General features: G+C 43.9%; 1 pseudogene across 1 annotated transcript; it reads right to left on the reverse strand.

The window, feature by feature from the left end:
* Nucleotides 1–6,703: 6,703 nt before the first annotated feature.
* On the reverse strand, nucleotides 6,704–12,843 carry LOC112541643 (mas-related G protein-coupled receptor member H-like; annotated as a pseudogene). The gene is made up of 2 exons (XR_015797546.1): nucleotides 11,863–12,843; nucleotides 6,704–8,888 (listed from the first exon to the last, which is right to left on the reverse strand). The product of XR_015797546.1 is annotated as a mas-related G protein-coupled receptor member H-like (transcript).
* Nucleotides 12,844–16,645: the final 3,802 nt, after the last annotated feature.

The following is a 16,645-nucleotide window of genomic DNA, read 5'->3' on the forward strand; positions in this document are numbered from 1 at the left end:
TTTAAGAGGCAGTCCTGACTCATGTTTCTCTGTTGGAAACAACTGTCTCATCTCCTGCTCTGGCATGTTGTTCCTGTGTATTCTGCTTCTGTAAAAATCCTGAAATTTTGACCTTTGGACTAGCTGACAAACCTGACTTGGCTTTACAGACTTTGGGCTGAATTTTGACTTCTCTTCTGTGTGCTGTTGTTGAAAGTGAAACTAAACAGGTTTGATTTACATTCCTTTCCTTATCTGACATTTATCTATTCAGCCTTGAGTAAATTCCTATTTTCACCTAGCACCTGTGTGTGTGTGAGTTTGAAACCTGAAACAGCACACTATTACATAGAAAAACATACAGAAGCCTCTTAGAGCCACTGCTGAGAAAGGGGTTGAAAAGAAATCTGGAAGCCAGGGTCTGCAGATTTTCTTTACCTTTCTCTGAAAAATCATTCTTCGTAGATTAAGCTTATGCTTAAAAATAGAAAACAATAAAAGGAAGACGCTGTGAGTCCAGACTACCATATTCCATGGCCAACAACCAGGGCTCCCCATATACCCTACCCCAAGGCCTAGGAGAATTATACATACTTATTTCACTTGCAGTGGTGCTTAAATATTTGTGAAAGTGAGCCACGGCATACTTCCACATACCTGTGTTGTGAAGATCAGACTTTGATAGGGAATACCTACAGTTCTGTTCTTTAAATAAGGCAGGACCTCCCATACTCACACCTGATTCTCATCCCATTGTTTGAAACCCTTAACTCTATTTTCCCTTTCAATGAAGTGATAATCCTAGAGGTACACATACTTTTGCCACACACAAATATGTAGCTTTGGATCAGTTTCCTCAATAAATAAATGAAGAAGTATAATGTTTTGACTCATTTGTTTAAATGGGTTCGCTTTATCTAGTTTTAGGACTTGTGTGGAGAACAGGTCACGTTTTAGGTCACATTTATGCAAAAATATTGGACATTGAAAAGGGTTCACAAACTTTGAAGCACCTCTGTATATACAGTGGTACCTCAGGATACGAACTTAATCCGTTCCGTGACTCTGGGCATATCCCGAGTTGGTCGTAACCCGACGCAAATTTCCCCATAGAGTTCAATGTAAATCTGGTTAATCCATTCCGCCCTCCGAATTTGGTCGGACCCCGAAGCAAATTTTCCCATAAGGTTCAATGTAATTACCATTAATCCATTCTGGTGTCCGCGGACCACGCGTCAGGGACAGGAGAACGGCCAGGCGCCGCGTGGCGTGGTGGGAAAAAGGCCGGACGCGGTGTGGTGGGAGAACGGCCGGGCGCGGCGCGGTGCGGCGCGGCAGGAGAACGGCTAGGCGCCGCACTGCCCGGCGGCAAAATGGCCACGGACCACGTGTCAGGGGCGGAAAAATGGCTGCGGACCACGTGTCAGGGCGGAAAAATGGCCGTACCCTGAGGCGGAGTTCGCACATCGAGGTAAATTTTTGCGGCTGGAGCTGGTCGTAACCCGAAAAGTTCGTTAGTAGAGGCATTCGTATCCCGAGGTACCACTGTACATGCTATATGTTTCATGAAATGGACCACTTACTGTAGTATAGCATACAGGTAGTCCTTGGGTTACAACAGCAGTTGGGACTGGAAGTGCCGTCACTAAGCAATGTGGTTGTAAAGCATGACATCACATGACCATGTTGCTTAGTGACAGCAATTCCAGCAGTCCCAGTTACCATAGTTAAGTGAATCACCATGGGTCACTAAGCGAGGACCTCATGTGACCATGACTTCTGACTTCCTACCAGCTTCCCCTTTAACTTTGTTTGTAGGAAGCTGGCAGGGAACGTCTGAAATTGCAATCACATGACTGCAGGGACACTGCAATGGCCAGAACTCCGAGGACCAGTCATAAATCCCCTTCATTCAGCACCATAGCAAGTTTGAACAGTCGCAGGAGTAATTGTAACCCTAGGACCACCTGTAATAGCTAGTATAATATGTAATGTAGTTTCAAGTTATTAATTTTTTTCCTTACCTTGTGTCAGGTTCAGCCCAAAGAACTCCAAGAGACAATGCAAATACAGTTCTGTTGCATTTATTAGCTATAACCTCCAGACAGAAAATCTCCCCAGACTGAACCCAAGTTCCCAAGCCAGCCAGCCACAACACCGTGAATTCCTCAGGGAGGTGCCAGCCTCATCTTCTTGAACTTCCCACGCTCCTGCTGAGGGCTAAGAACACGCTTATCTCCCTGAGCCTGGCCTTCATAAGCCCATTCCATCACACCTTGCATCTTTTATTAATTGTGTGTCGTGAGTAATGGACAGCTGGTCTCTGATCAAAGTTTACAGGATTATAATATCTGATGGCAACAAAGTTGCTTAGCCTTGCCTTAGAGCAACACCTCTGGTGCAGGTACATTTTCTTGCAGGTCAACTGGCAAAAGACATAGAAAAGAACTCTACCAGATAGGACAGAAACACACTATCAGGGTAGGATCTAGGCCAGCTTGTCTCCATTTATCAGAATGAGGCAGAGGATCCCCAAATACAATGGGGTTGGCTTACCACAAACCAGGACTAGTAAAGACATATGCATTGCTATCTAAAGATGATCCATAGCTGCCATCGCTCTGTTCCTTTGGAATATCCTGGTCCTGGAGTTTTGGAAGATGGTTCAGACAGAACTTTCCCCCAGACTTTTAATTTTTGATTTCTTATGGTAAGAATTGGTGCTTGGATAATGGATGCCCAGGTGGGAGGCTGGCTTCTATCAACCTTAAGTACTAGTTTTACCAATTTTATTCGGCTATATTGTAAGCCGCCAGTCTTTTAGAGTACAGCAGCCTATATAAAAAAAATAATAAAGAAATAACCACTCCTCTTCTTTCCCATAAGACAATTCAGCCCAGAGTCCAAATGGCCTAATTGTTCGACATGCAATAAAAAGATGGCTGAAAGAGAGAACATCAAGAAGTTTACTGTATATTCCCATAGCAACGTGCCTGTCCAGGTTAGAATCCTGCAGTTAGCTGAATTAATCTATTTTTAAAGGACATTTCAGGGATTTACTTTCAGAACCATAGATGTTGATAGAGGCAGGCTTTGTACAACATGTTAGTATAAGGAAATGGGTGAGGGGTAAAGTACATTCAGGATATTGCAAGAACCCAGCCATTATCTTAGCGTGTTGGGTGAAGAAGACCTTTGGGTTAAGGTGTTCTGTGGGTTATTTTGGGAGCATCACTAGTTATGTGAACACAGGAAATGTAGAATTTCAAATGTGGTATAAACTCAGCCATACCTGAGTAGGTATTAACTCATTAAGGAGGTACTAACTGAGAAAACATAGTCCAAGGAAGCATATGAATTTATTGTAATATTGTGAAATGTTGATGCTTAAATTCCACAGATACAGTGGTACCTCTAGTTATGAACGACCCTCCTTACGAATTTTTCAAGATACGACCAGCTCCGGCCCCAAAAATTTACCTCGATATGCGAACTCCGCCTCGAGCTACGAACCGGATCCGCGGCCATTTGCCCTGCTGCCACGCGGTCGTGGCTTCCTGTGGGCGAGATCGAGGTAGCAAGGAGATGTTCGGTCAGGCTTGTGGTGTGTTTTGTGGCCTTTGGAAGGTTTTTGGTGTGCTTGTCAGCATGGCTCCAAAGAAAATGCAGAGCAGGCTGGCAACTGACTTTAGACAGGTTTTTCCCCAGAACTGAGCCTGCAGCTAAGAGGCAAAGAAGAGAGGAAACCCCTGAAGGAGATCTCCCCAATGTCCCTTTGGAGGGGGACTCTCCCTCCAAACAATAACTGCCTCCCCACCCCATTCTCCCTCTTCATACTGTGCTGTACTGTACTTTTTTTCATGTTTTTGAGGTTTAAAAATAAAATGCATATGTTTCAGAACTGTTTAGCCGTATTTACATTGAACCTTATGGGGGAAATTTACCTCGGGGTGCGACCAAATTCGGAGGGCGGATTAGCCGTATTTGCATTGAACCTTATGGGGAAATTTGCCTCGTGGTGTGACCAAACTCGGAGGGAGGAACGGATTAACTGTATTTACATTGAACCTTATGGGAAACTTTATCTCGACTTGCAACCAACTTGAGTTGCAACCAGAGTCACGGAATGGATTAAGTTAGTAACTAGAGGTACCACTGTATCTTGAATTTTGATAGCACATAGTATGGACTGGTATATCTTTCATTTTATTTATTTCCTTGGTTAGATGAATATCTTGCCTTTCTTCTGGGAATTCTGCAATATTTCCCCATAACCACAGCCCTGGTTTGTTGGGCTCAGAGAGAGTGGCTGGCCCAAAGCCATTTAGTGAGCTTTCATGGCTGAAGGCGGATTTGAACTTGTGTCTCCTCAGTCCTATAACAGTACCTTAACTACTACACCACACTGGCCTTGTAAAATAGGTTAAGTGTATTCCAGTAAGTTGGGTTCCACGTATAGAAGATGAATTGGTAAAATATGTTCTTCTACTTCTCCTGGACAGTCTTTTCCAGAATTGGCATCCCTCTACATACAGAAAGATGGCAAAATAACCGTCTTATGGTGACAGGAATGTTATCAAGTATACGAAAGAAAGAGAGGGAGGGAGGGAGGGAAAGAGAAAGAAAGAAAGAAAGAAAGAAAGAAAAAGAAAGAAAAAGAGAGAGAGAGAGAGAGAGAGAGAGAGAGAAAGAAAGAAAGAAAGAAAGAAAGAAAGAAAGAAAGAAAGAAAGAAAGAAAGAAAGAACTGATGTTTCTCCAAGGCTTTAGTCTATTGTATAGGTTTATAGCCCACTGTAAAGGTTGAGTAGATGGTGTAACATTTTGGGCAACACTAGTGTCTGTGTTCTTCATGATATAAATACTATTATAAATAAATAAATAAATAAATAAATAAATAAAAAACTATTATGCCGGTTGGCCAGCAGATGGCTCATGAGCTTCATAAATACAATTGTGAAAAGACAAGTGAACTTCAGCTCCTCCATCTCTTTACTTTGTGGATTTTTGGAATATTTCAGAAGGAAGCATTCCATCATGTCTTTGTTTTGATCCAGGCCTTGTTGCTTCTGAAGATTCTGTGAGCTTGGGCCTACTCCCTTTGCAAGACTGTTTACACAGCCCTGGTCCTGGATACCCTCCACCCCCTCATCTGGCTTATTCTTTTGGCTGTTTATGTCAGCCAGGGACAAGCTTTCCTCTAAATAGCATGCCCTCGTTTCTGTTATTCCAGGGAGAAAGTGAGATCATGACTTTTCAAAAGACAAATCCCAGAGTGCTCAGTATATTTTCTAAAACCAATTGCTCTTTTCCAGTGATCTTCTCTGACTCTGTTGTACTGTTACACGTGTGTCTCCTCCAGGTGGAGCTTCAGGGGTTCAACAGATCCCTGGTTGCCATCAGATTTCTACAGCGATTAAGTCACAACGTATTTTTCAGGGAGCAAACTCACTCTCATCCAGATGCAGTTCCAGCAAAATAGCACTCGCTCCCCGTCTTTCTCAAGAGGTAAGATCGCTCAATGTTTTATGGACTGATCTACCTGCCATTGACACACACAAGCCCAGGGAACAGGCCTTCTCCATGGTAACTCCCACCATTTGCAATGCTCTCCCACAGGATCTTTGGACGGCCATCTTTTGCAAAGAAGTTAAAGCTCTTCTGTCTGAGCATGTTTTCAGCCTTTAGTTGTTCTTGGGTGATTTTACTTATGGTTGCAGTTTTATACCAAATAGTTGATTGTGCTCATTAAAATCCATCCAAGTTCATTAGGGTGGGATGTGAACCCTGAAAAATGCACACCCACCCACACCCATGTGCATGCACACACTTGTAAGCTCTTTATCCAATCTTAAAGGCTGTTGTCTTAGGGCAGCCATCCAGATAATAAAGCTGCGTTCACACAACATGTTTAGCTGAGTTATATAAAAAGTAGAGCATTTGTATTCACCTGTTAGTCAGCATGGCTACTTTTAATGCTGCTTACATTTTTCTGGCTTAATCACGTTATAATGGGCCCAACCTACTTGATCAGTCTATGGCAGTATTTCTCAACCTTGGCAACTTGAAGATGTGTGGACTTCAACTCCCAGAATTCCCCAGCCAGCATGGCTGTCTGGGGAATTCTGGGAGTTGAAGTCCACACATCTTCAAGTTGCCAAGGTTGAGAAACACTGGTCAATGTATTAGTGTTACACACACTCCCAGATTCGGCTTATGGACACTCACTCATGTACATACAGCCTGTTGGGACACACAGATTTTGTAAGACCCCCTCTACCTGGCTTTCTACCTGGGTTTACCAAATGGGGTTGGCTCGAGCAGACAATACCCACAGCCCTGGTCAATGGCTGGGAAATAATTAGGAACACACACAAATCACTTTCAACTTGATCTGTGGCCATCTGGATTCAGGAAAAGGTTAACTCTTACCCATGAAGCATCTTAGCCCTCTCTGTCGCTTCAATGAAACATGACACTTACTTCATGTGACACAGTAAGCCACTTCAGTAGGTTCCTAGAGCAGAAGATCTCCACAGCACCCAATTTTGAATTCAAATTCTAGACGATGTTAACAAAATTATGGCTGCTTTGAGTTCAAAAAAGCCATTAGATTAGGGGTTCCTAAACTTTTTCCCATCACACCTCCCTTTAGTGTAATCTTAGTGTATGCACCTCCCCTAAAAATCCAAACCCCCAAATGCACACAAATGCACCATGCAAACACTACAATGAAATTTTGGGAAAGGTTGATGTATTGGAACAATGTAACTAAAAGGTTCTTCACACCTCCCCTGGACTCTGTCTTCACCTCCCCAAGGGGGGTACACCTCAAGGTTTGGGAAACCCTGCATTAGATCAAAAACAAGTCCAGGGTATGGCTAACATCCCATGAAATATAGGGTTAAGATGGGGACAATCATAGGCCCATTGTGTCTAGTTTGAATGTGCCAATGTTTCAGGTAGATTCCTAAAAGGACCTCTGGTTTTTACCTTATGTTAATTTGGCTTTCAAATATTAATGCCGCTGTTTTATGTATTTATGTATTTATTAAATTTTTATGCTGCCCATCTCCCCCAGAGGGTTTTAGCTGCAAAATTACTGTGGATAATTTCCAGTTTAGGTTGCACCCATCACACTCTCCATCAAGCCCAATATCCAGATCAGAGTAAGTACAAAATAGCAGATAGATAGATAGATAGATAGATAGATAGATAGATAGATAGATAGATAGATGGTTATTATTGAAAGCAGGTAACTGGCAAAAAGACAAAAAACAGGGAAAGACGGGGAGAAAGAGAGAAAGACATGAACAGCAGGCAAGAATTTATATCGTGATCTAACTACTTTCACTGGAAACAGTACTATGGGGACTTAGCATGGACAGTCCCAAAGGGAATGATTTTGGTTATTTCAGCCTTAATCCTTTTATGTATATAATGGTAGTGGAATAGAAATGGAAAGTAGGACACTAGGTGATCCCACCTCTGTATAAGTATAAATAACTATTGGTGGATGTTGGAGAACTGATACCTAAGTTGGTAAAGTTGTTGCCCACCATTGAATACTTATCTACACTTATCTACTTATTTATACAGTATTCTGATTTACAACCCACAGTTCTGTCCATAGGGAGCTCAAGGAAAGTGACAATCCAAAATGAACATAAAACACTAACACTTAAATGCTAATGAATACATTTAAAATCCCGGAAGCTGGCAAGGCCTAGCTAAAGAGGAAGATTTATTGTAGCGCATGTGTTGAATTCTAGGTAGGAGGCAAATGTTCATGAAGCTGGTTAGGGAACAGAACACATCTGGCTCCTCAAATACTCCACAGACAAAACTTTTCTCCTCACTCCATGATGCTTGTTTGGACACTCTGTGGCTTGGATTCAGTAGCTTGCTACACCACTTGCCTTTCTGGCAGTCAGTTCATCCCCAGAAGGTGTTCCTTCCCAGAAAGCTCTCTGCAGCACCATCTTCAGTGGTTCTCGAGATGACCATTTCAACCTTTTGCCCACTAAGTAATAAAAGACAGGCTTGGTGCTGCTGTTGACAGAATGGATAAGCTGGGAAAATACAAGAAGTGTGCGAAGATGCCTGTAGCCCTGCAAGGAGAATGCAACAGTCCATGGGCCACGGAGTACAAGGATACAAAGGAGTGAGAGGAGAAGAACTAGATTTAGAGTTCCTGGTGATTGCTGCTGGGAGTTGCAACAGATCTTGGCAAGCAGGACCAAAATGAAAGAACCCAGAAGGGAGGGCAAAACATAGAAATTGACTTATGAACCTGATATCAACTGGGATCAAAATCTGGTGATAAATCATGTAAAATGAAATCTGCATTCCGTAGAACATGGCAGACAAGGTCCAGATCAGAAAAGATAACATGGAAGAGAGCCATCTCGGCTATGACGTTGGTAACAGACCGGAAAGAGGAGAGACAGACACGTCTCTGCGCTGAGAACAGTAAGAAAACAAAGACTGGCTGTATACGTAAAGTGAATGAGATTTCTCAGTTGTATAGCTGAACTAAACATATAGAACAGTATACCATGAAAATGGTTAACAAGTGAAAGAATAAGATACACTGTCAAAAATACAAGGGTACCCAAGTCAGTCACAGCCAAGTTCAAGATGTAAGTGGTGAAAGAGTTACTTGTAATATGGATGCTGAGCCACCACATAACCAGCCCATTCCCCACCACCCCAAATATACAGATAAAGATGGCAATGCTAAGAATGATCAAGTCACTTAATCGATAATATAGGTAGGTGTAATTTGCATTATCCTGATCCTCGGTGACATCATCCATTAGGAAATCGTAGGCTGTGTTGTTGTCGCCCGTGATGGAAGGCTGCAGAGCTCACAGTTCTTCATTCAGCTGCCCAGCCATTCCCACTTGGCCTGAAATATGTTTGGAAAAGAAGAAGAAAGTGAATTCAGTGTTCCCCCATCTCTGCTGCTTAGCTCCTGAGGCTACCAAACTCAACCAACATAGCCAAACCTGATCAACATTAGCCAACTGGGCTTCTGCCTCAAATCCTGGAGATTAGAAGTAGGTACTCTGCTTTCCACATTGACTCCCAACCTCTGTTGTCATTGGCCAGAATGGTAGGGGCTGATGGGAACCAAAAAAAAGCAAAAACAAAAAATAGACCAGGTTCCAGTCCATCCTCAACTATGGAAGCTCATTGGGGAAAATGGGAGGATTCTATGAGATCCAAAGTCTGCTGGTCCTCAGATGCATTACTCAGAACTAACACAGCAGTGAATTCTTACAAGGGTGTGAACTAGACTATTTCCAAGGTCTCTTCCAAGCTTTCCATTCTATGATATCACTCTGGAACCGGTGTATGCAAGCTTTTCCGATAGAGGAGGAAAAATTAAAAGGGAGGGGGGCCCTATAAAAATCTTCAAAAAGGACACACACAGAGAGGCAAAATTTTGCTCCTCTCACCCTTCCACTCTACCCCACACCCACCTCCCATATATCCTCTATTGATGGATGTCTTCTCCTTCACCTAAAAGGATGATATGAATGATTTTTGGACAGGCAAGCTCTGAAGACTGAAGTTGTGAGGTTGTGTATTATGGGGTTCCATGTGCCTTTCCAGAATGGCAAAGTCCATGAAAAAGTCCCCATATTGTTCTAGCAATATATTTTTTATTTCTCCAGTTATATGAGTGTGTGTATGTTTATGACGTTCTGACTTGCTATCAAACACTCCCAGGCTTCCTGAATCCCATAAGATCATGGAATCCTATAATCCTAGAGTTGGAAGGGAATCTGCAGGTCTTCTAGTCCAATCTCCAACCCAGGGCAGGAATCTTCAGACCATCCCACACAAATCTGCTTTCTCTTCCCTCTGAAGCCCTTCAAATAGTAGAAGAGTGCTGTCATGCCTCTCCTTAACTTTCTCTTCCCAAGACAACTAACTCAGTGGAAGTTCATTTTGAGGTCATTTTCTTATTTCTGAGTAAATAATAAAAACAGAGGTCATTGATTATGTCAACCACACTGGGGTTTTATCTACAAATATGAGTCAGCAGCTTCCTTACTTCTCTGCAGGACAAAGCTGTGGTAACAACTATTCCCTGCAAGGTTCAGAAGGGGAAGCTCTGTAAACTGCAAGAAGAGATCTTCAGTTTTCTGGCTTTTTCCATTTTGATTTGAAGGAGCAATGTGTGGGCAACTAACAGGGTGAGATCTGCAGCCCAGATCCCCTAACCCCAACCCCTAGATTAAGAGAACATGATTTTTCTGTTCATAGAACTTCCAACACCCCTCAAATAAATCAAGCTACAGCTTCATCTGATGGTCTGCTTCACACAATATTTTAAGAGAAGTTTTGCTTCTCACAACAGGCTGAACCAGAAGCTACTATATAGTCTAATTGCTGGTTAGCTCTCAGCCTGGGAGGATTTTTATATTAAAAAAATAAAAAAGATTCCCATGATTTCTCTGGGGTAAATCATTTCTGGAGACTAGGTTTTTTTTCTTTTTCCATTCAGCCATGTCCGATTCTCGGAGACCACCTGGACAAGTCCCTGCAGTTTTTTTTGGCAAGATTTTTCAGAAGTAGTTTGCCATTGCCTCCTTCCTAGGACTGAGAGAAAGTGACTGGTCCAAGATCACCCAGCTATTTACCCCTTAGGACAAACATTTTTTTTCTCTCTCTACTGTGATAAACAGCAGTCTGGGGGTGGGGTGGGGTGGAAGAAATTAATAGCATGAAAACAGAGAAGACCATCTTTCTCCCCAGGATATGTCTGTACTGTAATTTATTGGCTGAATAGTTACTCTTAATGGAATTATAAAGAGATCCAATAAAATAAAACCTTAGAAGGGATCATCTAGCCTAGCATTTCTCAAACTTGGCAACTTTAAGATATGTGGAATTCTGGGAGTTGAAGTCCACATGTCTTCAAGTTGCCAAGTTTGAGAAACACTGACCTAGCCCAATCTCTCCTGGTCACCACAATAATTGCATTCCTAACAAATTGTTGAATTGCTTCTATCTCTACCTCCAGTGAAAGTGATTCTCTTATCTTACCTGCCAAAACTATCTGTTCCACATGCACACAGCTTATCTTTCTCCCAATGTTCAGTCCAAGATTGTTCATTCCTCCCTGAAATTTCTCAAAACCCCTATTTCCCCATTTTCAATCGGGAAGCTTATCCTCTGACCCTGTCCATGCAAAACATTTATTACTATTTCTCGTCTTCTGGGTTTGCATAATACTTTGTTCTCTAAATTAAGCAAATGTTTGCAGGCTAAGCTTAGCAACAGGAACATCCATGAAGTTACAACTAACCGAGCATTACACGTTATACAAATGTCAGCCCCTGGATTTTAACTTGTCTGGCTAAGCATATGGCATGAATACAGCCACTCTGTTCAATTGACTTGAGTTGATTAGCAGTTCTCATGCTTTCTGGGAATCTTAAGTTCAGTCTCTAAAGAGGTGAATAAAGATTATTTCAATGAGAAAAGGCACCTGCTAAAGTTTGCTTGTCAGAAGCTTAATCTGAGAATTTCTTCTTTCTTTCTAACCATGTTTTTCTGGGCAGCATGAATGGGATCTGGGATGTAGCCCCCCCCCCCTTTTCCCAGTAGGTCTGTTCTTGGGTGGGGTTGTTAGAACCAGATGCCCTGGTTTGCCCCTCCCAGTCCTTGCACAGCCATTAGTTCTTGTCCTCTCAACACAGCATCACAATGTCCTTCTTTGGAAGGCACCATTGAGGCCAACAAACCCAACTTTCTGTCTGGTGCAGGAATCCAAATTAAAGCACTCCCCCTAGTCTGACTTTCACTGCAACCCCTGCAGAAGCCCATCAACTCTTGGGTCTTTGGTTCCATTGTCCAACTGCTCTTACCATTTGGAAGCTTCTCTTTTCAATCTGCCTTGTTTCTAATTTCAAGCCATGATTCCATCTCGTCCTTGGAGTCTGCCAGCTCTGTCTGTTAGCTCCAAGTCCTTGTCTCACTCTCCTTGCTTGTCTTCTTGTAGATCTTCTCAGCTCCAGAGTAAGTTGCCTTCTTGCAACCGACCTTCCAGGTCTCTTTTTCCCTTTCTCCTCTGGCTGCTCTGCTCCTTCTCTGCTGTGCTCTCCTCCCTCCTGCCTTCTTCACCACGCCTTCCCTTCCTGTGTTCACGAGCCGCTGCCCAGCTGGGAAACGACATCTGTATCGCGCTTAACTCTTTCCTGAAAAGGAAGCGAAGGGGGTGGGGGGTGGGAGAGCCGTGTTGGTCTACCTTAGCCAAACATCGGGGCTCGGGCAGCCCTCTTGTGGGCTAACCATTGTAATCAGAAGGCACCAGCTTTCCTGCGCTTGCAGCTCGCTGCATCCGATGCACGGAGGGGTTAAACCCACGCAGGGTTTAGCCTGAAAAGATGTGAGCAGGCTCCAGATCTTTAATTCCTGGCAGCACGTCCCAGGTGGAATGAGCCTCCCTCCGGCTCAGGGCATGTCTACAATCTCAGAGCAGTTTACCCCGAATGATAAATTAAAGGCTCGGATCTTGCCTTAATGGGAGACCGCGTCACTACTGGCAAAGCCCGCTGAGGCTCGCCGAGTCCGAAAATCAGCGTCGGAGCGAAAAGAGCCAAATAAAGGTGCGCCTCCCCAAGAAACAAAAACACTTTCTAAGGCCAGGCAGCTTTTTATTCCTGTTATTATGGATGCTGTTGTCGCAGAACAGCGGCTGAATCTCACAAACGGTTTTTTCAGCGGCGAGAACTCTTGATACGCCCAGCGGGTTTTCCCTCTTTGGGAATCGGGTGTTTTAATCTGGAATGCATTTTCAACTGCTCTGTGGCCGTAATGAACGGAATTGAGCAATCTCGTAAAGTTTGCGGCCGGGGCGGGGGGAAATTGGGGTCCCACAACGCTTTTTCCCTGCCTCGGTGCGCTGAGCAAGGGGCGCTGGCCAGAAGAGCCCCGCCGGGGACGAGGCATCGCGCGGAAGCCGATCGCACCGGTGCGCAGTTTCCGTTCGGGCAGCGTGTCTGGAGAACGCGAGGAGCCTGCGTAAATGACACTCGGGCCGCTGCTGGCGCAGGCCGGCCTTCGTCGGCTCTGCTCGGTTCCGGCGGAGGCAACGCCATGCGCGTTAGGGCGATGCCAGATGCCCGAGACGCGGAGGCCCGGCAGCGCAACAGCAGCCCAGCGTGGGCTTGGTTCCCTGGCATGCTTGACCTACCGGTGGAAACGTCCCCTTTTCCAGGTTCGCGTGATGCGTTGCACCACAAACATTCCTCCAGGTTGGGTTCACACGACTTCCTACACCACACTTCTCCTTGTCAACTGGATGCTAAAATATGTTGTTGAAGGAATAATATTGACAAAGAGCGGTGGGCAAACCCCTGGCTGAACTTCAGCATAGCCCCAACCTGGACAGCAGCCCTGGAGAGCATCTCTCTGCTGCTGCCAGGGGGGTCCCATAACTCACTGGGACACGATTCCCCTGTTTGAGCAGGTACCTCTGAGCTTCATGGGTCTTCAGTCAAATATGAAGATCTTCTAGCACAGTGCAATCAGTGTCTGGGATTGATTAAAGAACTGCACTCCTGTGCTCCTAACTGATTCTATCTTGTATCAGCCCGACTGGCAATATTGAGAATATCTGGAAGTTCCCCATGCCTATTTTAGGAAAATCAAAAGTCACCCCAGAGAGCAATGCATTTTTGCATCGGTAAAGGAGCGATAGATAACTCACCTTGCTGCGTTCATAAGAGCCCCATTGGATCAAACCAAGGTTTATCTTAGTCTACTAATTTGCTTCTAAAATTAGTCAAGCAGATGCTTTTGGGCATGTGGAAGCAGAGGTTTGAGACCCCTCTCCCTTGCAGTTGGTATCCGGGGATGAACCTTCTTGACTTATAATCCTTGATTTGCGTTCCTCAACCATGTCTCCACTCAGCCTTCTCCTTCATTGTCCCCTATGTGATAATGGAGCTCAACCATGTCTCCACTCAGCCTTCTCTTTCATTGTCCCCTATGTGATAATGGAGCTATCACGTTTCTCCCATTCTGCCGTCTTTATGCAACTCGCCACCAGGAAAGGGTCAAACGTAGCCTTCCTCTGACAACTTCCGCCCTCTAGGGCAGCCCAAGACGATGGCTTCTAATGCACCTCCCCATTTTGAAAGGGGTCCAGAAAATGCACAAAGAAATGATTATCCATTCAGAGAAGGGTCCAATGAATTTTCTTGTGAGTTTTCCTGCAGAAACTTAAAGAGTCTCAAACTGTTTGAGAAATCAGCAGAGCAGACTTCAGCTGGGCAAAATGGAAAACTTTTCCAAATAAAAATGAATTTGACGTCCCGATTAGGCTGCTTCTCTGCCAGGGATTTTTTAGGTTGTTCCTTCTTCCAAGATACGATTGCATCTTTAAGCACTTCGTTTGCATATTGCATACTGCTAACAATTTAGTTGCAAAATTGTGAAGTTCAAGAATATTGCTGCTATAAGATGTTCCTCCTTTGATGGGCCTGACCTCTAGGAATTTGACATCCAGATTTGGTTGCTTCTCAAGATATTTTTATTATGGAATATTATTAGGACTCTCCTCCTTCCAGAGTTGGTTCCAGGCAGTGTTGATGGGGGGTGGGGGAGAGATCCAGCTGGCAGCCCCTTCTTTGTGGGGTGCCATAGGGCTTGGCCCTCTCTCCCCTCTTGTTTAACATCTACACAAAACTACTGGGTGAGGCCCTCTAACAGTTTGGGGTGTGGTATCATCAATATGCTTATATGTCCACCCCAGGCCACTCGAGTGATGCTGTAGAGATTCTCTCTCAGTGCCTGGAGGCTGTGGGGGCCTGGATGGGGTGCAACAGACTTCAGCTCAACCCAAGCAAGACCAAGTGGCTCTGGGTTTTTGGACCTCCTGGTTCCGGGGACCTTCCATCTTTGGTTTTGGATGGGGTGGCACTGCCCCAGACAGACTTGGTGTGCAACCTGGAGGTCCTCCTGGACCTACGGCTCCTGCTCAAAGAGCATGTGGCAGCCATGGCTAGGAAGTTCTTTGCACAGCTTATGGCTGTGCCTCAGTGATGCTTGTTCCTGGACTGGGGGCCCCTGCTTATGGTCACTCATGCTCTTGTGACCTCCAGATTGGACTACTGCAATGTACTTTATGTTGGGCTGCCCGTGAGGAGTATTTGGAAGCTTCAATTGGTGCAAAATGTGGTGGCATGGCCAGTTACTGGTGCCAGTACTCAGCACATGTGACACCACTGCTCTGTGAGCTGCATTGGCTTCTGGGTGCAACTCAAGGTGCTGACTGTCACCTTTAAAGCCCTTCATGGCTTAGCACCAGGTTATTTATGGGACTGTCTCTCCTCATCCTACCCAATCTGGCAGGAAAGGCATGCTCTGGGTACCATTGGCTTCTGGGCCCTGCCAATGTCAGCTGGCAGGGCCCAGAAGGAGAGCCTTTTCTGCTGTGGCACCCACCGTTTGGAACATCATCACCCCTGAGATTAGATTGGCCCCATCCCTGTTGGCCTTTCATAAGGCATTAAAAACTCAGCTTTGTGCCTGAGTCTGGGGCCCTCCACATGGGTTAGAGCCCATCTCCTGACTGCATGGATAATAAGTTAGAATATGCCTGTCTGCTATGTGTTTTTATTTTTATTTTCTTTTTATATTGTGTATTTTATGTATTTTTTTTTTGTTTTACTCTAAGTCACTGAGAGTCACTTAAAAGGGAGATGGGCGGTTATATAAATCGAATAAGTAGGTAAATAAATATTATCCCTTATTGGTACAGTGACCATACATCTTTCATTATAAAGGATAGTCCTTTATTTCAGAAAACCGTCCTTTAGATTTAATTTAATTATTTTCTTAGTTTTGCTCTTGAACTTTTCCTTGTAAAGCAAAATTATAAACATAAACCATTATTATTATTATTATTATTATTAATAATAATAATAATAATTATAATCCTTATGAGCCTCTTTCAGATTTGCCCCTTTCTCAGGCTTCTCCTATATTTTTTCCAAGAAAACAGGGTCCCTGTAGTGATGGGTCATGTTGAAAACCTATTATCTATTTCCTTTGTGGTCATGGCAAGTGCTATGAACAACATATAGCAGGAAAGGTATTTTATTTCCAGGAGTGGGAGCAGTGAGAAATCTTTGGCCCACATTGGGACGTACATTGAGTTTTTATAACAAGACTCATGAATAGACTCCTGACACTGGGTGTGCTCAGTGCCCTGTAGATGTTCTCTCTGCTCTTTAACTCCACGTGTAGTCTTTTAAACTTTGTTCTGTGTTTTTAACTATCTTTATGCTTTTTATGGGTGAGCTGCCAAGAGTCACTTGTATAGCGAGATGGGCAGCATACCATGCTGTTTTGAGTTTGATTTATAAATAAATAAAAATAAATATCTAACTTTTTGGAAACTCCCGCTTTGAATATTGGTGGTAAATAATTCTATTGGAAACCTTGGGTGGAAGCTGGGATTATGACTTCAAAGCAACTACTGCGCAATGACTATTTTAAGGATTTTTCTCAACTTCAAATTGAATTTGGTCTTTCCAATCTCCACAACAGTGGAGATTTTTTCAGCTTAAGCATGTTCTAACAAATCAATGTGAACTAGACGCTTTGGCTGCCTCAAAGGCACTTGAGTTGTTTCTTGCCTGA

The sequence above is a fragment of the Python bivittatus genome, unplaced genomic scaffold (genome assembly GCF_059951505.1).
Source record: "Python bivittatus isolate LINGU-HERP-01145 unplaced genomic scaffold, Pbiv_v1 ctg000590_np1212, whole genome shotgun sequence".
Lineage (NCBI taxonomy): Eukaryota > Metazoa > Chordata > Lepidosauria > Squamata > Pythonidae > Python > Python bivittatus.